We start from the raw sequence: 25,021 nt of genomic DNA, 5'->3' as shown, positions 1-25,021 counted from the left end.
ATGTCGGGATGGGCTTGGTGGTCCAGGAGCCGCTGTGGAGGAGGAGAGAGACGCTTTGCGGAGGATTTTGCCGCGTTTCCTTTACTAGTTGTTGACTGAGCGCGGCGCTGTGGTTTTTAACTTGCTTACCTTGTGGCCTTGGAAAACCTGAGGGAGGTTTCTATGCGGCCACCCTCTCAGTGAGCTCCCCTTTCCACGCCGTCCGTCTGCCTCGGCCGGCGACGCGCCGTGAGTACCTCGGAAGTCTCCTCAGAGGCCGGGATGGCTCTTTTTATTCTTAATCTGCTGCGGGTCTCCGATTGTCCCAACTTTGTTTTTACTTTTGTCTGACTTTACTATTCCACTTGCGCAGTGGACCCCACGGCACCATAGAGCGCCAGAAATTTGTGTTGGATTGAACTTTACCAGTTTGATCTTTGAAGTTTATGATTCCTAGAATCTCAGTTTCATTGCCTCTAAAGCCGTGTTGATAATACATTCCACATTTGCAGTGGGATCATAAAGTAATTGCCATATGGAAAGCAGAAAATAATGGATAATGATAATAGCTAAAGCTTTGGCATGCTTTTCAAATCTCTCGAATTTTGTCTAAAATTCCTGGAATGGTTCTGGCCTTGAATAAGGACAAGAGAAACTCAAGTGGTATCAAAGCACATTCAACATCGACATGGCAAAGCCTTACACTACTTAGTTCTTATCTTTACCCTTTGCTTGAAAAATATCACAATCTTTAACCCAGTGACCCACATTAAGTAGATTTTCTTCCTACCAATAAGTAATGATGTATAAAAGTAGCCCTCCTGTCCCAGAGGAAAAAGATTTTTTTTTTGTAACTTTTTTTTAAAAGACAACTATTCTCTTGAAAGGAGCCTGAAAAAGCCAACCGACAATCCTTAGGTAGTTTCTTCTCTATCATTATTCTTTTATTTTTGATGAGTAAGATGATTCAACTAAATCAGACAGTACCCGCAGCCCCTTTATTGGTTCATGGATAGTTTTGTATATATTTATTTTGATGTTTATTGTTAGATAAAAGCAATTATATATTAATATTTTAATTTTAAAAAACTTTCCACTATGTTTTTTAAATAATTTGTCACCAAAAATAATGTTTCTGAATCTTGTGGAGAATTCTTTTTGTTTAATGATAAATGTGGGAAAATATAATCTTCAAGGTGAACCATTGAATGAATGAACATCATAGGTAAAAAGCAATAGGAGTTTTAAGTGCATATAAATATTTAGGGCATGATAAAAGTAAGTTTCAAATAACTGGGAAAATGGTACAGGGATAATTGGTTGGCTATGTGAAAAAAGTATTGATCTGTATCTTCAGTTCAGTTCAGTTCAGTCGCTCAGTCATGTCCGACTCTTTGCGATCCCATGAATCGCAGCACGCCAGGCCTCCCTGTCCATCACCAACTCCCGGAGTTCACTCAGACTCACATCCATCAAGTCACTGATGCCATCCAGCCATCTCATCCTCTGTCGTCCCCTTCTCCTCCTGCCCCGAATCCCTCCCAGCATCAGGGTTTTTTCCAATGAGTCAACTCTTCGCGTGAGGTGGCCAAAGTACTGGAGTTTCAGCTTTAGCATCATTCCCTCCAAAGAAATCCCAGGGCTGATCTCCTTCAGAATGGACTGGTTGGATGTCCTTGCAGTCCAAGGGACTCTCAAGAGTCTTCTCCAACACCACAGTTCAAAAGCATCAATTCTTTGGCACTCAGCCTTCTTCACAGTCCAACTCTCACATCCATACATGACCACAGGAAAAACCATAGCCTTGACTAGACGGACCTTTGTTGGCAAAGTAATGTCTCTGCTTTTTAATATGCTATCTAGGTTGGTCATAACTTTTCTTCCAAGGAGTAAGCGTCTTTTAATTTCCTGACTGCAGTCACCATCTGTATCTTAACATGCACTAAAAATAAAATTCAGATGAGACAAAAAATAAAAAGAGAAGAGAGAGTGGGTAAATATAAATATAGGAATGAGAAGGACTTTCTAGGCATGATTTCAAATGCAGCAACCATAAGGAAAGGTCTGAAAAATTTGATTACACTAAAAGAATGTCAGTATATGAAACAAAACAAAAAGGTGAGGGGCAAATAAATTGGGAAAAAATATTCGTATAAAAAGCTAATAGTCTTAATGTTTAGTGAGCTCTTACCAGAAAAAAATGAAAGAAAGATGAATAAGTTCACAGAGGTAAACCTTGGATCATTCATAGCTGCCATAATAAAATACCATGGAGTGGGTGGCTTAGAAATTTGTTTTCTCTGGAGGCTAAGAAATCCAAGATGAAGGCTTGGTATCTCCTTGGTTTGCAGACAATCTTCTCACTGTGACCTCACGTAACCTTTCTTATGTACACAAGGATCCGTGGTATTTCTTTTCTTATAAGAAGGCCAGTTCTGAAATCCCCTGGAGAAGGGAATGCAACCCACTTCAGTATTCTTGCCTGGAGAATTCCATGGACAGAGGAGCCAAACAGGCTACAGTCTGTGGGGTCACAAAGAGTCGGACAGGACTTAGCTGCTATTTGTGATCCCATGTATAGTAGTCCATGGAATTTTCCAGGCCAGAATACTGGACTGAGTAGCCTTTCCCTCCTCCAGGGGATCTTCCCAACCTAGGGATCGAACCCAGGCCTCCCACATTGCAGGCAGATTCTTTACCAGCTGAGCCACCAGGAAAGCCCAAGAATACTGGAGTGGGTAACCTATCCCTTCTCCAGGAGATCTTCCCTACCCAAGAATTGAACCGGGGTCTCCTGCATTGCAGGCGGATTCTTTACCAACTGAGCTATCAGGGAAGCCCAAATTTTACAATAAATATCCTTTTTTTGAACTGTCATTTTGGAAAATGATAAAGTCAGTAGGAATGGATTTGGGATAGATAAAGGAGTAATTTTGAAAGACAAATGAAATAGTTCATGGCAAAATAATTATATAGTAAATAAAAGAGAAGGATGAACCAAAGCTAATAAAGATTTTCATTCAGAACTGGGGAAATGAATGAGGATGATAGAGTATGTATATTAGTTCAGCTCACAATGACGTAGTTCTCCTTTAGAGTCAATGCTGAGCCTCTAGCAACCATCTTGAATAACACATCTCTTGAGTTTGTACTTTATACAACTTGATTAGACCCAGAATAGGCAAGTTCAGCTCACAGTGACCTAGTTCTCTAGAGTCAATGCTGAGCCTCTAGCAATGATCTTGAATAGCACACCTCTTGACTTTGTATTTGATTAGACCCAGAATAGGAACTTGTTTCACACTGGGCCGATTAGAGTTTTTTTTTTTTTTTTTTTTTAATTCATAGAAATCTATATGTACATACAATTTAAAAAATTCAGCCACTCAGATGGTGAACCACGAAATATATGTACTCGAGAGAGAGAGATTTGCCATTTTTCATATGCAGTTTCTAGTAGAGAAGCAGACAATGTCAATGTGTCAGTGGATAGAGAAAAGGAAAGAAAAGAGAGAGGAAATAAAAGCGAGAGGAACAGAGATGAGATTAAGACTACAAATGAAGTTCCAATTTATGTTTATATAATTTTTCTTAGACCTGGCTTCATTCACACCCTGGAGCTCTATAAAATATTCCTGTGTCCTTATCATAAGGTCTCCCTTGCCTTTTTTTAATGCATAAGTAGGTTGGCTGAGTTTTATATTATCCTAAAACTAAGACTTTTGACTGATAATAGTGAATAATAGAGGAGAATTCAGAGAAGACTTGTACAGCTTTGGAATTTCTCGTGGGAGCCTTTCTCAAAGAGAGGATAAGGTTCCAGTTGACAGATCAGATGACTGGATTCACAGGATGACTATGGGGATATCCAAAAGTGTGCTGCACGCTGCTTGACACATAGTATTAAACACACACCTTCCAATGGCCTTGTACAGTCCTGCATCACTTTTCAAGCTGAGACAGCTTTGGCTTTGAGGATAACCTCTGAATAAGGTAGTAGGAAATAGAATAAAACTCTGATGCAATAAAACTTACATGGTACTAAGCAAAGCACAGGGGAAAATTGCTCATCTGAAAATGCCATTCACCCAGAATGAGAAAAAGGTTTAACTCAAGTCATGTCCATATAAGTACAGAGTTAAGACATGTAATCTTTTTTTTTTTTGCTCCAGACTTGTAGAAATATGGTAAAATCACATTAATCTTAGAATATATTGTATGTTGTGAGAACAGTGAAAGATTGTCCCAAGGAGGGTGAAGGTTAGATAAGTTACCTTCTGAGAATGACAAATGAACTGAAAAAGAAAACAAATTATATTTTCTCAGAAACATGTCCATAAGATTTAGTGGAATCGGGAATACTGACTAACATGGTACGGAAGTAATCCTAAGGTGTGATGAATACAGAAATAGAGAAACAAAAGAGCCAATGACTAACATCATTGGCTCCTTTTTTCCACTATCCTAACACTTTTTGTCTGTAATCTTTTGATATGTTTTGATTTCTATCTCATTTATAGCCAAATGATTGTACTGCTATCTGTATATACCTTGCAATTTTATCTGCACTTCATAGCCAGCTCACTAGTCATCTGCCTATGAAAAAAATAATCCCCTTTCCTCTTAATCACTTCATGTTCTGTCTTTTCCCTAAATGCAGTCAGTTTTTGTTCGTTCAGAAATAGGAAGGAATGGAACGTTTCTGAATATTTGAACAATGTGGATGATTTACTACAAGTAGTCTACATGAATTATCAACCTCAAATGAATTATTTTATAATAATGATAAGATTAATATAATAAAGGGCTTCCCTGGTGGCTCAGCAGTAAAGAATCCGCCTATAATGCAGGAGACACAGGAGACGTGGATTCTATCCCTGGGCTGGGAAAATCCCCTGGAGGAGGGCACGGCAACCTACTCCAGTATTCTTGCCTGGAGAATCCCATGGACAGGAGCCTGACAGGCTACAGTTCATAGAGTATCAAAGAGTTGGACACAACTGAAGCAACTTAGCATGCATGCAATATAATAAAATCTCTCTTTGATAATTCAGAAGAAACTTCAAAATCTTGGGGTGGCTTAGGCTCACAAATCCAAGCAAGAATCATTATTCAATAGCACTGCAAAATAAATCTGATTATTCAGGTGTTCTGAGTGGTTTTGGATTCTGGATAAATAGATTTTTCTAGCCTTCAAAATACAAATATTCTTTGGTCTTCTCATACTCATCCTGTCAGACTATAATCATTATGGGATATCACAGGTATTTATGTATTTGGCTATGGTATTTTGTCAATAAATAATCCACTTTACTGGTTCTATGTTTTTTGTTTGTTGAGGATTCTTGTCATATAGATGTATTCTTTAATGATGCAAAGTGAAGTCTTGACTGTCTAAACGGATTTTCTCGACCTTGCCCTCTTGTAATGGTAAGAGAGGATAGACAGTTCAGTCCTCTGTCAGCTCCTGACCATTTGCTTAATGCTCCCACTGAAGTAAGTATACTGAGATGATGACAGTTCCCGATGAGTTCTGCAGTGTTACCTAGAAAGAGCATGGGCTTTGTGGTCCTACCGACCTGTGGCTGAATTTTTCCTAGTTCTGTGACTTTAGGGAATTTATTTGAATGTTTCTGAGACTGAGTTACCTCATCTGTAAAACAGAGATAATAATACGTACCTGCTGCAGAGACTGCTAATGTTTTACTTTTATTCTTGGGCACAATGAACACTTTTGGCCTCTCTTGCAGACTGGTATGTCCAGGTCTGAATTCTTGCAGTGGAATGCTGGTTGGAAATAAAATGCGCCACTTCCTGCTTGACCTATAAAAATCCCCCAAATGTGCTCTTCTTACATTTTCTTCATCCGCTGATTTGAAAGGACCCTAGAGACCAAAGAGAAACAAGAACTTTAAGACAGAAGAAGCTTGAAACAGAGCCTGCTGCCACTCCTTTGCCACCTCATGAGATGTAAGCAAGAAATAACATTTATTTTGGTAAGTCGCTGACACTTGGAGGATGTTTGTTTCAGCAGTTAGTTTACCCCCTAATATACCTTTAAGATTAGGATAAAGATTACATGAGAAATATTTATTTACGAGACTGACGTAAATCATGTGTTCAGTAAGTGATAGTTATGTCATCATCATCCTTTACATGTACTAATATAAGCATGTGAGCATTCAGGCACTGCAGGTACCAGGATTCTCCCAAATGATCAGACCAATAGGATCTGAGTCGGCAGGACTAGACTTCTTGCTGCTTTTCTTAAAGTTAGACCGATTGGTACTTCTCAGATTCCTTAGAAGTATAAATGATTAATTCTTTTAGTTATAGATTTTTAAATTAAGTTGTAGTTGGCATATAACATTATATTAGTTTCAGGTATATAATGTTGTGATTTGATATTTGTATATATTGGGAAACAATCACCATAGTATGTCTAGTCAACAGCCTGTTATAGATTTTGACATCACATATCTAGTCCTTTTGTTGGCCTGTTCATTTTATTTTCTGTCATTGTAATATGTGATACCCCTAACTTAAGTCACACTCTTTATACCTATAATTATGTACCATTTAGGATCCAGGGGAGAGAGACCAGACCAGTACTGTTCAATAGAAATACAGTGTAAGCCACAAACATAATTTAAAATTTTCTAGTAGTCACATTAAAAAAAGTTTAAAGAGAACCCAAGTGAAATTAATTTTAATAATTATCTAACCTAATATATCCAACATTAACATTTTAACATGTAATCAGTATCCTTTGAATCTGTTTTTCATGCTGATTCTTTGAAATCAGTGTATATTTAACCCTAACAGCATATTTTGACTTAGACTAGCCTGATTGCAAGTGTTCAGTAGCCACAGTTGTATAATGGCTACCACATTAGACAGCTCAGGAACGGGCAAATGAAAAGGCCTATCACCAGTTAGGAAAAACTATGTAAATTATGTGCTACATTTTCTTTGTAGATGGAGAATAGCATTATTCTTATTGTTCTGGGAGAAAAGACATGGAAGGGCAAACATTCACATCACCAGGTTCAGGAGATGGACATTTTACTTATGGGGTGTCATTTCTCTGGAGATACAAGTCAGGAAACTTCTTTGCAGCTCAACTTTCTGTGGTACTTTGTATGTATTAGAAGGCTCTTCAACATGATGCTCAATATTCATACAATTATATTTTCAACATTCATAAATTTGTAATAAAAATATTTATAACTTTTATAGGAAAACTAACATTTTGAGCTTGTGTGCTAAGGGAAACCATACAAGAGCCTGATACACAGTGATCTTCAAAGTCTGTTAGTAATAAAATATTAATTTTTCTTAGGAAAAGTTAACTACTCCTAGTCTCAGTTTTCAAAGGAAATTTAACTTTTTTTGTATAAAACATAGACTTTAGAAATCCACTACTGTATATTGAAATGCCCATCTATCCTTGTTTAGTGAAAGCACAGGAATCACTTTCTGGTGTATAAAACAAAAAACAGAGTTTAATTTAAAGACATTGAATTTACCAAAGTAAACGATATTTGAATAATATGGTTGCTTTAAAGATGATGGGCATTCATTCCCAGGAAGGAAATAATATGTTGCAAGTTTGAAAGAAAATGATTTTGTTAAGGTGTCATTTCATGAAAAGGAATTAATGTCTTTGATATTCAAAGCATGAAAAACTAATTTAATATACTGTTCTAGAGAAACCAGAGATAACATTTGATGGTTAGAAAAGATAGGATTTTAAGAAAAAAAAGTTACCTTGTTTTTCTCTTCCATCATAGAAAGGAGATTAGATATAAGGCAAATTAGGGGGGAATTCAGGGGGAAAGTAATGTATATGAATCAGATGATATAAGGAAAAAATAAAGTTAAATACAGATTGTTAAATGATAATGGGAAAAGGTCATATTTAATATAACTATATGTTTTTAAAAGCTATAGTCATGTTGTATAGTACATCCTCAGAACTCATTTATCTTCTTTTTTTTTTACTTTTATTTTATTTTTTAACTTTACAATATTGTATTGGTTTTGCCATATATCAAAATGAATCCGCCACAGGTTCACATGTGTTCCCCATCCTGAACCCTCCTCCCTCCTCCCTCCCCATACCATCCCTCTGGGTCATCCCAGTGCACCAGCCCCAAGCATCCAGTATCCTGCATCAAACCTGGACTGGCGACTCATTTCATATATGATATTATACATATTTCAATGCCATTCTCCCAAATCATCCCACCCTCTCCCTCTCCCACAGAGTCCAAAAGACTGTTCTATACATCAGTGTCTCTTTTGCTGTCTCGTACACAGGGTTATTGTTACCATCTTTCTAAATTCCATATATATGCATTAATATACTGTATTGGTGTTTTTCTTTCTAGCTTACTTCACTCTGTATAATAGGCTCCAGTTTCATCCACCTCATTAGAACTGATTCAAATGTATTCTTTTTAAATGGGCCAAAGAACTAAATAGACATTTCAAAAGACTGCTCAACATCAGTCATTATCAGAGAAATGCAAATCAAAACCACTATGAGGTACCATTTCACACCAGTCAGAATGGCTACGATCCAAAAGTCTACAAGCAATAAATGCTGGAGAGGGTGTGGAGAAAAGGGAACCCTCTTACACTGTTGGTGGGAATGCAAACTAGTACAGCCACCTTGGAGAACAGTGTGGAGACTCCTTAAAAAACTGGAAATAGAACTGCCTTATTTTCCAGCAATCCCACTGCTGGGCATACACACTGAGGAAACCAGAAGGGAAAGAGACACGTGTACCCCAATGTTCATCGCAGCACTGTTTATAATAGCCAGGACATGGAAGCAACCTAGATGTCCATCAGCAGATGAATGGATAAGAAAGCTGTGGTACATATACACAATGGAGTATTACTCAGCCATTAAAAAGAATACTAATGACATTTTTAAGGCTACAGTATGTATTAGATGATTCTGACCTTAAGAAAAAATCCCTGATTATAATTATTACACTTTTGCTTTAGATAATTGGACTTTTTGTTTTCAAAACTGGTTGTGTGTGTGTGTGTGTGTGTGTGTGTGTGTGTGTGTGTGTGTGTGTTTGAAGGCACTGAGAAAAGAAAGTTTGGGGAAAGTTTAAAAAAAAAGTTTTTTGTTAAGTAAACTTAGGCCTGGGGCTTCCCCAATGGCTCAGGGGTAAAATAATCTGCTTGCAATGTAAGAGACTCAGGAGATGCAGGATCAACCCCTGGGTTGGAAAGATCCCCTGGAGGAGGATCTGGCAGCCCACTCCAGCATTCTTGCCTGGAGAATGCAATGGACAAAGGAGCCTGGTGAGCTACAGTGCATGGGGTCACAAAGAGTCGGATGCGACTGAGCACAAACACACTCACACGAACTTAGGCTTAAGCACTGTAGTTATAGTGCCTGATAGATAAAATTGCCTTGCCTTTAAGGAAGATCCATAATACTCAAAAAAGTTAATGCTTGTAATAAAACTTTAGCATAAAATAATCTTTTCATATCTTACATCATTGGCTTTAACTTAAAGATATGTGGAAAATAAAGCAATATGACTTCTCAGAGAGATAGTTTCTTTTACTTTCATTATCAAATAAATACTTGACTGAAGTAGGATAAAAATACTGATTTGTCTCTGTAAGACTTCAATCACTGCTTTGCGTGACTCCTACCCTGGATTTGCTGTAGGTTTCTTGGAAGCTAGAGCCATAATGGCCCCTTGACCCAAGGAGCAGCTGACTGTACAAGTCAGAGACAGAGTAGGGAGAATAATGAAAAACTTTGATTTCTGTAGAGAAGACAGTGATTGAACTCTTGAAAGTTTAAATTTAGAGTCAGCATGTTTATTCATATAGCATGAAATTTGCAATCATGCCTTTTGCTGCTAATTGTGGATACCTGAATTGTGCGTTTTTGGCTTACTGTATTATGGTCAATTTGGAAAAGAATAGTTTCATTATACAGTATCATCTACAGTATCCTTGGACTGTTCTGGAAGTATATGACATATGATTACTAAATTTTTATGACACCTAAGTATTGATGCTCCCCATAGTATTTAAAACTAATTTAACGATAATAATCTCCTAAATTCACATTTTAATGAAGCCAAAAATCCTAATAAGCTTCAAGTGCTTAAAGTTAATGCTGCAGGAAATAGTTCATGAGATTTCTTCATTTATTAAAAAAATTAAAAATGGCTCTCTTGAGGTATGTATGCATCAAGTATGGAAAGGTATGTACAGTCTATTAAAATTCAGCATCACACATATGTTTATAGCTTTGTTGTCTCTCAAACACTTTGATATTAACTGGTTTATGTGTGAAAAACATGAAATTCTATCTCATCATGCTGACTAGAAACTTCTTCAGATTGTCCAGTGGCTTGAGAGAACTCAGTGTAACATTTTAAAGTGTCAGTTCCCCAAAATGTATGTTACTTAGTAAGTTTTGTACTTAAGTATTACTGTTTTCACAGATAATATTTTAAAAGACTTGATCCTCCATATTGCTAGGTTGTATTATTTTCCTCAGCTATTCACGGCTTTTCCTGTAGGAGGATTAGCTTTCTCAGCCCTGGCTTGCCCCTGTGCTCTTCTTCAGCTAATGTGAACATGAATGGTAGATATATATTATCTAAGGAAAACTGTTACTTGTTGTCAATCGTTCTTTTTTTCACAAGAAGTGTTCATCACGGATGGGGATGTTCCTTCTGCTTGGCTCCTAGAAATATGTGTGGGACAGAACCACAGTCAGTCTCCAGCCAGTTTATGATGTGATGTTAGCCAGAGATAAACCATCATTCTTATAAACAACAAGATTTGAGGGTTTCTTCCTAACCACAGCAAAAACTAGTGAAAACTGACTTCTCAGACTATAATTATAGCTGTGTTGAAAGAAAAAAAGGAAGAGGCTTAGGAGGTCTGTAACTGTAATTCAACTCTGCTCCACCAACCTCCACTTCAGCCTACAATTGCTTGGGTCCAATCCATTCTTTTTTTTTTCCCCTTGAGAATTTGAACTAAAAGACATAGAATGTTGTGTTCAGTTATGGTGGACTTGAGTTGAAAGGTGTTGAAGAGGAAGGTTAGAGGTGGCTTTATGAGTCAAAGTTATAAGGCTGCAGGCGGTATGAGTGAAAGCTAGTATGCAAATTATGATAACAGCATTTACTGAGAGCTCACTCTGGGCACACATTGCTTCAAGCACATTCTGTCTCTTTTGACCCTCATATCCATGCTTATGAACACAGCCCATATTGAGACTTAAAATTGCAATCAGATCAGATCAGATCAGTCGCTCAGTCATGTCCGACTCTTTGCGACCCCATGAATCGCAGCACGCCAGGCCTCCCTGTCCATCACCAACTCCCGGAGTTCACTGAGACTCACGTCCATCGAGTCAGTGATGCCATCCAGCCATCTCATCCTCTGTCGTCCCCTTCTCCTCCTGCCCTCCATCCCTCCCAGCATCAGAGTCTTTTCCAATGAGTCAACTCTTCGCGTGAGGTGGCCAAAGTACTGGAGTTTCAGCTTTAGCATCATTCCTTCCAAAGAAATCCCAGGGCTGATCTCCTTCAGAATGGACTGGTTGGATCTCCTTGCAGTTCAAGGGACTCTCAAGAGTCTTCTCCAACACCACAGTTCAAAAGCATCAATTCTTTGACACTCAGCCTTCTTCACAGTCCAACTCTCACATCCATACATGACCACAGGAAAAACCATAGCCTTGACTAGAAGAACCTTTGTTGGCAAAGTAATGTCTCTGCTTTTGAATATGCTATCTAGGTTGGTCATAACTTTCCTTCCAAGGAGTAAGCGCCTTTTAATTTCATGGCTGCAGTCACCATCTGCAGTGATTTTGGAGTCCAGAAAAATAAAGTCTGACACTGTTTCCACTGTTTCCCCATCTATTTCCCATGAAGTGATGGGACCAGATGCCATGATCTTCATTTTCTGAATGTTGAGCTTTAAGCCAACTTTTTCACTCTCCACTTTCACTTTCATCAAGAGGCTTTTTAGTTCCTCTTCACTTTCTGCCATAAGGGTGGTGTCATCTGCATATCTGAGATTATTGATATTTCTCCCAGCAATCTTGATTCCAGCTTGTATTTCTTCCAGTCCAGCGTTTCTCATGATGTACTCTGCATATAAGTTAAATAAGCAGGGTGACAATATACAGCCTTGACAAACTCCTTTTCCTCTTTGGAACCAGTCTGTTGTTCCATGTCCAGTTCTAACTGCTGCTTCCTGAAAAGATCATGGTGCTTTGTCATCACTTCTCTAGTGCGAGCACATACCAAGTATAATTTCAAATAATAACAATTAGTTGCAAGAATTACTTCTTTAATGACTATTTTGATGCTTTTTCATACCCATTAAAATGTTTTATCATTTCATCTTGACAACCCTGCTTTGCTGGTACAATGAGTACATCCTTATTCTGTCTACAGGGTAACATATCATTACATTTGAAATAGGTACTAATTATTATTACATTTTATAAATAACGGAAGCCTGAAGAGGTTAAACTGTTTATCTATGGTCTTTTAGATAGTAAGGGTTAGAATTGAGGTTCAAGCTCAATTTTATAATAGTTATCAAAATCAGTGTACTCAGCCATGGCAGGAAAAAAAAAAAAGATTAGTGGCTAGGCAGCTCCTGAGAGACAGCAAGAAGGATCTATGCTCTTTTATTATTATTTTTCTGCTGCTCTGTGCTACATGTGGGATCCTAGTTCGCCAACCAGGGATCAAACCTGCACTCCCTGCAGTGAAAGCACAGAGTCTCAACCACTGGACTTCCAGGGAAGTCACAGGATCTATGCTCTGGATTTCCCAGTTTCTAGTGCCCAAGAAGCCTGGCTATACTTAATATACTGCTTTTACATGTAGGACGGGGTTGGAGGAAGGGAAGGGAAAGGGAAGCCAAGAAAAATGCCCTCATCCATTTGCTTTTAGTGTTACTCTCCATTAGCGGTATCCTTAGCAGTAGTAAATTTTACTAGGTTTTATAAAATGACTGTTCAGCTTTCACCAAAGTCTTCTTTCTCAAAGGCCACAGACATGATTGCAGATAGCTAGGCTGGGGCAGATTGAATGACACCTATGCAGAATGTATAAAAATTTGGCAAACTAAGACTTTGTTACTTGATCAAACTTATTGTGCCTGGTTCTTCTGCCTCTTAGAATACATCCTGTCTTCTGTTGTTCCTTAGTACCTCATGTAAAAATTTCTCTAGTGTAGCGACTCAGTTTCTCAGATATAGCTTGTCCATTTCTGAGCCCAAATGGTAGTGTTAAGAGTATTTATTCTCTAATCAGACTGCTTTCAGTAGCATTACCTGCTAGGCATGTGACCTTGGATAAATTACTTTCTAAGTCTCCGTTAAAGTACCCACCACATTGGGCTGTTGGGAAGCTTGAGTGAGTGAATACATGTCAGTTCCTGGCACAGACTGAGTGATGAATGGATATTGACTGCTTTGTTATTTATCATTTACTTACAGTGCCTACTGTGCTTGTTGTTGGCGTTGAGTCGCTAAGTTGTGTCCAACTCTTCTGCGACCCCATGGACTTTAGCCCACTTGGCTCCTCTCTCCATGGGATTTCCCAGGCAGGAATACTGGAATGGGTTGCCATTTCCTTCTCCAGGGGCTCTTTCCAACTCAGGGATCAAGCCCAAGTTTCCTGCATTGCAAGTGGATTCTTTACCACTGAGCCACCAGGGAAGCACTAGTGTGCTTACAGACTGATAATCCTTTGAAATAACTTTGAGGCCTACAGTTTCCAATCTGATAGTTTAGAAGCCCAGAATTTAAATTCATCAAAATGCTGTAAGCCTTTAAGGTATTTTGATTTTTCTCTTAAAAGGGAATTGAAATATTGAAAGGATCTTTCAAGTCAAGTCTCCCCTGAAGGCCTCTGTGTTGCTGCTCTCACTGGCCAACATTATTCAGTTTCACTGCAGGGCATGGTGCAAAGGAATTCCTTACTCTAATTGTAGCTGGATTGACCCTGGTTAGGGCTACCTGGCATGCCTGCTTAGTTGCTCAGTCATGTCTGACTCTTTGTGACCCCATGGACTATAGCCCACCACGCTCCTCTGTTTGTGGGATTTTCCAGGAAAGAATACTGGAGTGGGTTGCCATTTCCTATTCTGGGAGATCTTTCTGATCCAGGGATTGAACTCATGTCTTTTGTGTCTCCTGCATTGGTAGGCAGATTCTTTACCACTGTGCCACCTGGGAAGATGCTTCTAAGGATACCCTATAGGGACTAAAATTCAAGACCTTCTGCTGTCTAATTTTGATCTGAGATTTTAAGACTTAAAGTTTTGCCATATCTTTCCCTTTTATACTTCATGGGCTTTTGTTAATTGGTGGTGGAGTAAGGAGCTTCCCCTTGTGAATCACAAGGCATGGGGCAAGAATTCTAGGTTCTCTAGAGGAGTGGGATGGGGGCAGTGGGAGGGAGATTTAAGAAGGAGGGGATATATAGCTGATTCACTTTGTGGTACAGCAGAAACTAACACAGCATTGTAAAGCAATTATACTCCAGTGGAAAAAAAAAAAAAGAATTCTATGTTCTCTATCATCTGCAAGTGCAGCCTCTGAGCTGTTAGGAATCTTCAACTTGGGGTATCTAAAGCATGCAGCCATATTGACTATAGAGTTTAGACTAGTGATTTTCAAATTTCAGCATGCATCAGAATCACTTGGGGGGCTTATTAAAACATAACTGTTGGTCTTTGTGTTCTCAATTTCTGATTCATTAGCTTTAGGTGGGGTCTGAAATGTACATTTCTAACTAGTTCCCCAAGATATGATGTTGCTGGTCCAGATATCTAGAAATATCCTATAATTGTTATGCTAAAAAGTGTTTAAAATGTAAATTGTCTTCTCTTCATAGAGATTTTGCCACTCAAGAATCTTTTTATTAACCAATATCACATCAAATATGGGTACATTTGACCAGCAGACACAACTCTAAAAAAGTTATTGATAGGGACTTAACACTGAATTTGCTCTCAAACCAAGGTATTTAATTAAAGCATTCATTTGTATGCTTTTTATTTTGTAATCATAAAAGTTAAACTGAAGTATATCTGGGTGAAGTACAAAGATAAGAAAAATCAAGTTTAACAATATAAAACAGATTTTTTTTTTTTTTAGTGATTGAAACTTTTAATCTAAAGGTATTTTTTTCAACTTTACTGAAGTATGGTTGACAAATAAAAATTGTGTTTATTTAGATTGTACCATGGGCTTCCCAGGTGGCGCTAGTGGTAAATAACCTGCCTGGCAATGCAGGAGATGAAAGAGACATGGGTTCGATCTCTGGGCCAGGAATATCCCCTGGAGGAGGGCATGGCAACCCACTCCAGTATTCTTGCCTAGAGAATCCTACGGACAGAGGAGCTTGGCAGGCTACAGTCTGTAGGGTTGCAAAGAGTCAGACATGACTGAACTGACTTAGCACACACACATGCAGGTTGTACAATATATGAGTTTTCTAAAGGTATGTAATGTAGTATAGTGAAATGATGACCACAGTCCAAGTAATTAACACATCCATTACATCACGTGGTTCATGGTGGTGGTTTAGTCAATAAGTCGTGTCTGACTCTTGTAATCCTGTGGACTGTGGCCTGCCAGGCTCCTCTGTCCATGGGATTCTCCAGGCAAGAATACTGGAGTGGTTTGCCATTTCCTTCTCCAGGGATACTGAAGCAAATTTTTAAGAAGAATAAGGCAGCTTTATTTTTTATGTGTTAGTTGCTCGGCCGTGTCCTACTCTTTGCGACCGCTACTGGAATGGCTTGCCATTTCCTTCTCTAGGGGATCTTCCCAATCCAGGGATTTAACCCATGTCTCTTGTGTCTTCTGCATTGGCAGGTGGATTCTTTACCATCTGAGCCATCAGGGAAGTCCAGGTTTACTTTGAGGGACTATATTTTTTATTGGCATCAAAATATACTGTGATCTAATTTGAAAGGGCTACAATACCACTGCTGAAACAATAGTCTTTGCTGAACACTAATGAATGAGACTTGAACATATTTACTCCTAACAAGTCAATGTGCTCAAGAGGTATGTGAATTGATATTAATGACAAACATGTATTAATTGTTTATTATATGCCAGGCATTGTGCCAGATTCTTTCCATGTACCAACTCTTTTCATCCCCATCAGTTCAGTTCAGTCGCTCAGTTGTGTCTGACTCTTTGCGACCCCATGAATCGCAGCACGCCAGGCCTCCCTGTCCATCACCAACTCCCGGAGTTCACTGAGACTCACATCCATCGAGTCAGTGATGCCATCCAGCCATCTCATCCTCTGTCGTCCCCTTCTCCTCCTGCCCCCCATCCCTCCCAGCATCAGAGTCTTTTCCAATGAGTCAACTCTTCACATGAGGTGGCCAAAGTACTGGAGTTTCAGCTTCAGCATCATTCCTTCCAAAGAAATCCCAGGGCTGATCTCCTTCAGAATGGACTGGTTGGATCTCCTTGCAGTCCAAGGGACTCTCAAGAGTCTTCTCCAACACCACAGTTCAAAAGCATCAATTCTTCGGTGCTCAGCCTTCTTCACAGTCCAACTCTCACATCCATACATGACCACAGGAAAAACCATAGCCTTGACTAGACGAACCTTTGTTGGCAAAGTAATGTCTCTGCTTTTGAATATGCTATCTAGGTTGGTCATAACTTTCCTTCCAAGGAGTAAGCGCCTTTTAATTTCATGGCTGCAGTCACCATCTACGGTGATATCAGAGCCCCCCAAAATAAAGTCTGACACTGTTTCTACTGTTTCCCCATCTATTTCCCATGAAGTGATGGGACCAGATGCCATGATCTTCGTTTTCTGAATGTTGAGCTTTAAGCCAACTTTTTCACTCTCCACTTTCACTTTCATCAAGAGGCTTTTTAGTTCCTCTTCACTTTCTGCCATAAGGGTGATGTCATGTGCATATCTGAGGTTATTGATATTTCTCCCAGCAATCTTGATTCCAGCTTGTATTTCTTCCAGTCCAGCGTTTCTCCTGATGTACTCTGCATATAAGTTAAATAAGCAGGGTGACAATATACAGCCTTGACAAACTCCTTTTCCTCTTTGGAACCAGTCTGTTGTTCCATGTCCAGTTCTAACTGTTGCTTCCTGACCTGCATACAGATTTCTCAAGAGGCAGGTCGGGTGGTCTGGTATTCCCATCTCTTTCAGAATTTTCCACAGTTTATTGTGATCCACACAGTCAAAGGCTTTGGCATAGTCAATAAAGCAGAAATAGATGTTTTTCTGGAACTCTCTTGCTTTTTCCATGATCCAGCGGATGTTGGCAATTTGATCTCTGGTTCCTCTGCCTTTTCTAAAACCAGCTTGAACATCAGGAAGTTCACAGTTTACGTATTGCTGAAGCCTGGCTTGGAGAATTTTGAGCATTACTTTACTAGCATGTGAGATGAGCGCAATTGTGCAGTAGTTTGAGCATTCTTTGGCATTGCCTTTCTTTGGGATTGGAATGAAAACCGACCTTTTCCAGTCCTGTTGCCACTGCTGAGTTTTCCAAATTTGCTGGCATATTGAGTGCAACACTTTCACAGCATCATCTTTCAGGATTTGGAATAGCTCAACTGGAATTCCATCATCTCCACTAGCTTTGTTCGTAGTGATGTTTTCTAAGGCCCACTGGACTTCACATTCCAGGATTCCTGGCTCTAGGTCAGTGATCACACCATTGTGATTATCTGGGTCGTGAAGATCTTTTTTGTACAGTTCTTCTGTGTATTCTTGCCACCTCTTCTTAATATCTTCTGCTTCTGTTAGGTCCATACCATTTCTGTCCTTTATCGAGCCCATCTTTGCATGAAATGTCCCCTTGGTATCTCTAATTTTCTTGAAGAGATCTCTAATCTTTCCCATTCTGTTGTTTTCCTCTGTTTCTTTGCATTGATCACTGAGGAAGGCTTTCTTATCTCTTCTTGCTATTCTTTGGAACTCTGCATTCAGTTGCTTATATCTTTCCTTTTCTCCTTTGCTTTTTGCTTCTCTTCTTCTCACAGCTATTTGTAAGGCCTCCCCAGACAGCCATTTTGCTTTTTTGTATTTCTTTTCCATGGGGATGGTCTTGATCCCTGTCTCCTGTACAATGTCACGAACCTCAGTCCATAGTTCATCAGGCACTCTATCTATCAGATCTAGGCCCTTAAGTCTATTTCTCACTTCCACTGTATAATCATAAGGGATTTGATTTAGGTCATACCTGAATGGTCTACTGGTTTTCCCTACTTTCTTCAATTTCAGTCTGAATTTGGTAATAAGGAGTTCATGATCTGAGCCACAGTCAGCTCCTGGTCTTGTTTTTGTTGATCGTATAGAGCTTCTCCATCTTTGGCATACAACCATTTAAAATAGATATTGATGTCCTTATTTTAACAATGAGAAGATTGAGGCTCAGAAATGATTGGCCTTGGTCATATGTCTAGGTATTATTTGTGTGAAATTCTCACTCTCAAGTTTATGCTTCTAATCAGTATTCTATACAGATTTTAGTGCAGGGAGAAACTGAGAAGTCACTGCATTGTCACCTTTTAACAACCTTTCCTCCTTCAGAGAACTCAGTCTTACCCTTCATGTACACCACTTCTAGTACATTTCTAGTCATTTATCTCTATTAAGAGATTTCATTTTTCATTTGCATGTGAGAACATTTACATGAATGTGTTTGTTCTGGCCTTTTAATCTTTTCTTTTTTGTTAATTAAAGGCTCTGTTTCTTATTCAAGAAATTTTAGGCAGTATTATGCAGGAGACTTTTTTTTTTTTTTAACAAAGTAAAATCTTTTTTTTTTTTTTTTAACTCTTTGGCCACACTGTGAAGCATGTGGAATCTTACTTCCCCAAGCAGGTGTTGAACCTGTGCCCCCTGCAGTGGAAGAGTGGAGTCTTAACTGTTGGACTGCCAGTTAAGTCCCAAACTAAAATTCTTGTTTCTAAAATCACGAGATTCCTGAGGTTAAGTCTAAAAGCTGACCTGCTAGTGTTACACTATTTGGATTATTTGGATTGTAGGAAAGAAAAAGTAGAATTCTTGGTCCTGTTGCATTCTTTCCTCTGGCCCTGCTCCTGATTAGCTCTGTGAAATTGGCCAAGACACCTGCCCTACTTACATCTCAGATTCCTCATTTACCTTTTATTCTATGCCTTCGTATTTTGGTACTTCTGTAGCATGATCTTCTCTCTGAACACAATGTTTAAAAATCAAAGGGTGAGTGCTTTCAATAATCAAGCTTATCTTATTAGTGAAAAGCAAAGAGACAGTGTTGAGGACTAAAATTGCATTGCATGCATCTTATGTATACCTCTAACTTACTTTATAGTCCAATTTATTGTGTTTATTTCTTGTTGTAGGGAGATAGTTTTTGTAAGAACTATTCTGTTCTGTTGTTTCCTTTTTTTTTTTTTTTTCTCACCAAACATTCTATGAACATTACTCTTGAAATGCTTGATCCGAGCTAAGTTGACAAGTGCTTATTTTCCTTCCTGAAGCAAAAGTCCATTAACTCTTCAAAAGGTTTCACACCATAAGATTTCCATTACTCCAAATATTCTCTCTAATTCAGATTGACAGGCTTCCTACTCCATCAAACACTTGATAAAATAGTGTGTTATTTGTGTCTTCAGAAAAGCATGACAAAAAAAGTGTAAAGCAATACATGTATAAATTTCACTTCTAGACTAACGAAAACCAAAAAAACAAGAGAAATGAAATTATATGTTCTTTCAGCAATTACTTTATTCATTAATTAAATATTTATTAGAAAAAATTTCTTGACATGTACACACTGCTAAAGCTGGCTTAAAACTCAGCATTCAAAGAACTAAGATCATGGCATCTGGTCCCATCACTTCATGGCAAATAGATGGGGAAAAAGTAGAAACAGTGATAGATTTATTTTCTTGGGCTTCAAAATCACTCTAGTCAGTGACTGTAGCCATGAAATTAAAAGATGGTTGCTCCTTGGAAGAAAAACTATGACAAACCTAGACAGCATATTAAACAGAAATATCACTTTCCTGACAAAAGTCTGTATAGTTTTTTTGAAAACTGAAAAAGCTATGGTTTTTCCAGTAGTCATGTATGGATGTGAGAATTGGACCATAAAGCAGGCTGAGGACTGAAGAATTGATGCTTTTGAACTGTCGTGCTGGAGAAGACTCTTGAGAGTCCCTTGGACTGCAAGGAGATCAAACTAGTCAATCCTAAAGGAAATCAACTCTGAATATTCTTTGGAAGGACTGATGCTGAAGCTGAAGCTCCAATACTTTGACCACCTGATGTGAAGGGCTGACTCTTTGAAAAAGACCCTGATGCTGGGAAAGATTGAGGGCAGGAGGAAAACGGGGCAGCAGAGGATGAGATGGTTAGATAGCAACTCAATGGGCATGAGTTTGCGCAAACTCTGGGAGATAGTGAAGGACAGGGAAACCTGGTGTGCTGCAGTTCATGGGATCACAAACAGTCAGACACAACTTAGCGACTGAACAACAACAATAACAACAATACACTGCCATATTTATATTTATTTATTATTTTTGGGACTTCCCTGCTGAGTTAGATGGTAAAGAATCTGCCTACAGTGCAGGAGACCTGAGTATTTTTGGCTCTGCTGGGTCTCCATTATTGCACGTGGGCTTTCTCTAGTTGCGGAGAGCAGGAGCTACTCTGTAGTTGTGGTGCGTGGGCTTCTCATTGCTGTGGCTTCTCTTGTTTGGAGCGTAGGGTCTAGGTTGTGGGCTTCAGTAGTTGTGGCACAGGCGCTCATTAGTTGTTGCTCGAGGGCCCTAGAGCACGCGGGCTTCAGTAGTTGTGGTGCACAGGCTTTGTTGCTCTGCTGCATGTGGAATCTTCCCAGACCAGGAATTGAACCATGTTCCCTGCATTAGCAGGTGGATTCTTACCCCTGTGCCACCAGGGAAATCCGAATTCAGCATTTATTCAGCACCTACTGTGAGTGGGATACTAATGCTGAAAGACTCAGATCATCTTTTATAACTTGAATGTACATGATTTTTACCATGGCTTTCCTGGTAGTTATATAGATATTTTCATCAGGATAAAAAAAAAGTTTATTAAAGTAATTGGAGATAATATTCTCTCCTTGTACTGTAGTCTCATTGAACACCTCACTCTCAAGGCCTCACCTTCCACATGCATGGCAGTTTATCAAAGCATTTTCCTAAATGAAGACAGTTTCCTAAATGGAACTCCAGTACCAGTGGCTAATAATACTTTCCGAAATATTACATTTATTTCATTTCATATGTATACACGTGTTTCATTTAAAAAATAAAGCAACTTCTAAAATCCTCTTGTTCTGTCTGTTCTTCCCTCCCCTGCCTCAATTACTGACCTTTTCCCTGTCTCCATACATTTGCCTTTTCCAGAATATCATATAAGTCGAGATCATACAAAACCTATTCAGATTGGCTTCTTTCACTTAGTAATACCCATTTAGATGTCTTTCTTTTTTTTTGGCTTGATAGCTCATTTTATTTTAGTGCTTAATTATATTCCTCTGTCTGAATAGACCACAGTTTATCTTTCCATTCACCAATTGAAGTACATCTTGGTTGCTTTCAAGTTTGGACAATTATAGAAAAGTTACTGTAAATGTCTGCACAGGTTTTAGTGTGGATTTAAGTTTTCAACTCCTTGGGTAAATATCAAGTAGTGCATTACTGGATTGTATAGTAAGAGTATGCAGAGTACAACTAAGTTGTCACATCTGATTCCGTTTTATCAATAAATTATCAATAAAAGAGTGAAGGAAGATATTGGACATTTATCAGTAAATTGTATTCACCTTTTACTAAGTGATTTCCTGGAAGCTTAGCTTTGGAGAAGGCAGTGGCACCCCACTCCAGTACTCTTGCCTGGAAAATCCCATGGACGGAGGAGCCTGGTGGGCTGCAGTCCATGGGGTCGCTAAGAGTTGGGAACGCCTGAGCGACCTCACTTTCACTTTTCACTTTCCTGTATTGGAGAAGGAAATGGCAACCCAATCCAGTGTTCTTGCCCGGAGAATCCCAGGGACGGGGGAACCTGGTGGGCTGCCATCTATGGGGTCGCACAGAGTTGGACACGACTGAAGCAACTTAGCAGTAGCAGCAATAGCAGTAGCTTAGGAATATTAAGTACTTTAATTTAGATTTTACTTGGGGGATAGAAGAAGCGTTGGCTCTTCAAAATCGAAGTTATTACATCAAGTTTTTTTCTTACATTAAGTTGTTTGCTATATAAAAAGGGAGTTGTAATATATTCTTATTAAAACTGCCTCTTCTGTCACAGTGTTGTATTGTTTAATATGTAATCGTTAAAATATGCGTTACGCATTGTGTAAGAAAGGTGAATTTATAGTAAAATAAAATTTTCCTAATTTTTTCCTGATTTCCTTTTTTCAGGTGAATCTACTGTCTTATGTCTTAGTGATAATCACTGTTGTGGTTCTTATGAATGTAAGAGATGTGCTTGCTTAGCTACCTAAGTGTAAGAGTGAGATAGGCACTCAGGAGTCAGTGGTGAATCATTTGAGTCATTTACAGTTTGGTGTGAATGTGCTTATTACATCCTTCTCTCAAAGAAGATTTTTATAATGCATGAAACAGGGCGTTGGGACAACCCTGAGGGATGGGATGGAGAGGGAGGTGGGAGGGGTTCAGGATGGGGGGCACATGTATACCCATGGCTGATTCATGTCAGTGTATGGCAAAACCACTACAATATTGTAAAGTAATTAGCCTCCAATTAAAATAAATTAATTAATTAAAAAAAAGAGATGAAGAAGATCCTGGATATCTTTAAAGGGTAAATGGAAGGCAGTTGAAGTGGTAGGTAGAACTGAAGACAAACTTCATCTTCTTTGTAATTTTATTTTATTTACAGTTTGTAAACAAACTGTACTAGAATGTTTAGAGAAGGCAGTGGCACCCCACTCTGGTACTCTTGCCTGGAAAATCCCATGGACGGAGGAGCCTGGTGGGTTGCAGTCCACGGGGTTGCTGGGAGTCGGACATGACTGAGCGATTTCACTTTCACTTTTCACTTTCATGCGTTGGAGAAGGAAATGACAACCCACTCCAGTGTTCTTCCCTGGAGAATCCCAGGGATGGGGGAGCCTGGTGGGCTACCGTCTATGGGGTCGCACAGAGTCGGCCACGACTGAAGCGACTTAGCAGCAGCAGCAGCAGACTAGAATGTTAGTTTTGTTGGAGTCTGCCATTAAACCATTAGGTAACAAAGTGATTTACAAATTCTGAATTTTCAAAAAGAATATTTTAAAATATAGTTTTGATTATTTTGAATTCTGCTCAGTGTCTCTGCATAGTTCAGTCTGCATCTGCCTATTTTGATGTTTTGAATAACCTTGCCTTTCTGATTATTTAAATATTTAACTCTGGTTTATGTCTTATAGCATCGTAACCAGAATTCTTGTCATTCATGCTATTTTTTTTTCTGCTTTCAAGCATTCTTTACTGTAGATTTTTCTTCAGAAATTTTGAAAGTACTTTTAAGGTAAAAATGGAATTCTTTTGTTTTAACTTTTTATTTTGGAAAATTTAAGACATATATCAAAGTAGATAGACTATCATAGTGTATATCCATGTACCATCACTCAGTTTCAACAGTTACCAACTCATGCCAATGTTATTTGTTTTTACCTTCACCAGCTTCCTTTGTCATATTCTTTTGAGGCAAAAGCCAGGTATCATATAGTTTCATCCACACTTATTTCTCTAGTAGTGACCAAGTATTTTTAAAAATCATGATGAAGTCATGATTTAAATATATTTGATGTCTTTTAGGGCTTCCCTGGTAGCTCAGATGGTAAAGAATATGCCTGCAATGCAGGAGGCCTGGGTTTGATCCCTGGATTGGAAAGATCCCCTGGAGAAGGAAATGGCTTACGCACTCCAGTATTCCTGCCTGGAGAATCCCATGGACAGAGAAGCCTGGAGTGCTATACAGTCCGTGGGGTCACAAAGACTCAGACACGATTGAGTGACTAAGCACAATGCATGATGTCTCCTAGTCTACTATGGTAAGTATCTTTACTGATGCTTACATTGTTCTATATTTGACTGGTTGGTGCCTCTCTTTGGGTTTCCGAGCTCTTTTGATTAGTAGTCCCCCTTTTCAGAGTTTTTGATCATTTCCTTTTTATCTGTTATAACAAAATGTCCAGACTCATCTTATACATTCCCTACTCTATCTATACTTTTGGTCAGTTTTTCCTTCACTGAATTCTTTATAGTGAGGAATGGAATTTCAAAACAAGAATTTGGGTGGGAAGGCTGCTCTTTGTTCAAAAAGACTTTCATTTTAATACTTACAAGCTTTACTTTTTATATATTCTGTATTATAATATTTATTTTACATATTTGTGTGTAAATGAATTACTGTATTCTATTATGTGAAGCCACGATGTATACTGTGAACTACCTAGTTAATGATAGTTATTTTGAAAAAAATCACCTAAAATATTAAATGTCTGTCAGATAAAATATCCATTTCAAATATGCTATGTTCTTCAGTATCCCAAGGAAAATTGGAGTCTTCAAAGAAAATTAATGGAATCTTCATGTTTAGACTCTAAAGATGGGTTTCTGTGCTGGCTCACTTGGTAAAGAATCTGCTTGCAGTGCAGAAGACCCAGTTTCAATGCCAGTGCTGGAAATATCCCCCGGAGAAGGGAATGGCTACCTTCTCCAGTATTGTTGCCTGGAAAATTTCATGTACAGAGAAGCCTGGTGGACCACAGTCCATGGGGTCTCAAAGAGTTGGATGTAACTGAGTGACTTACACTTTGTATTCCTCTTAATTAATTTTTCCTGTTGGCAGTTATGCATAGTTTTGTGGTATCACACTGTTCTTCATAACTTCTGTTATGATCTGGACATCATTATTATCTTGCTGCCTTACCAGCACCCAGAATTCTGAAGAACTGGTTTGAGGCTCAGAGCGAGGCAAGT

General features: G+C 38.7%; 1 long non-coding RNA gene across 2 annotated transcripts; it reads left to right on the top strand.

The window, feature by feature from the left end:
- LOC113898108 lies at positions 1-23,895 on the top strand. 2 transcript variants are annotated; one of them, XR_003512525.1, is made up of 3 exons: positions 1-228; positions 5,730-5,975; positions 23,855-23,895. It is a non-coding gene; the product is annotated as an uncharacterized LOC113898108 (long non-coding RNA). The 2 variants fall into 2 exon arrangements; XR_003512526.1 differs by lacking the exon at positions 1-228 and adding an exon at positions 791-897.
- The last annotated feature ends 1,126 nt before the right edge of the window (positions 23,896-25,021 follow it).

Source organism: Bos indicus x Bos taurus, chromosome 9 (genome assembly GCF_003369695.1).
Source record: "Bos indicus x Bos taurus breed Angus x Brahman F1 hybrid chromosome 9, Bos_hybrid_MaternalHap_v2.0, whole genome shotgun sequence".
Taxonomy (NCBI): domain Eukaryota; kingdom Metazoa; phylum Chordata; class Mammalia; order Artiodactyla; family Bovidae; genus Bos; species Bos indicus x Bos taurus.
Note: the sequence above shows the minus strand (reverse complement) of the source record. Positions and strands in the feature narration are given on the sequence as shown.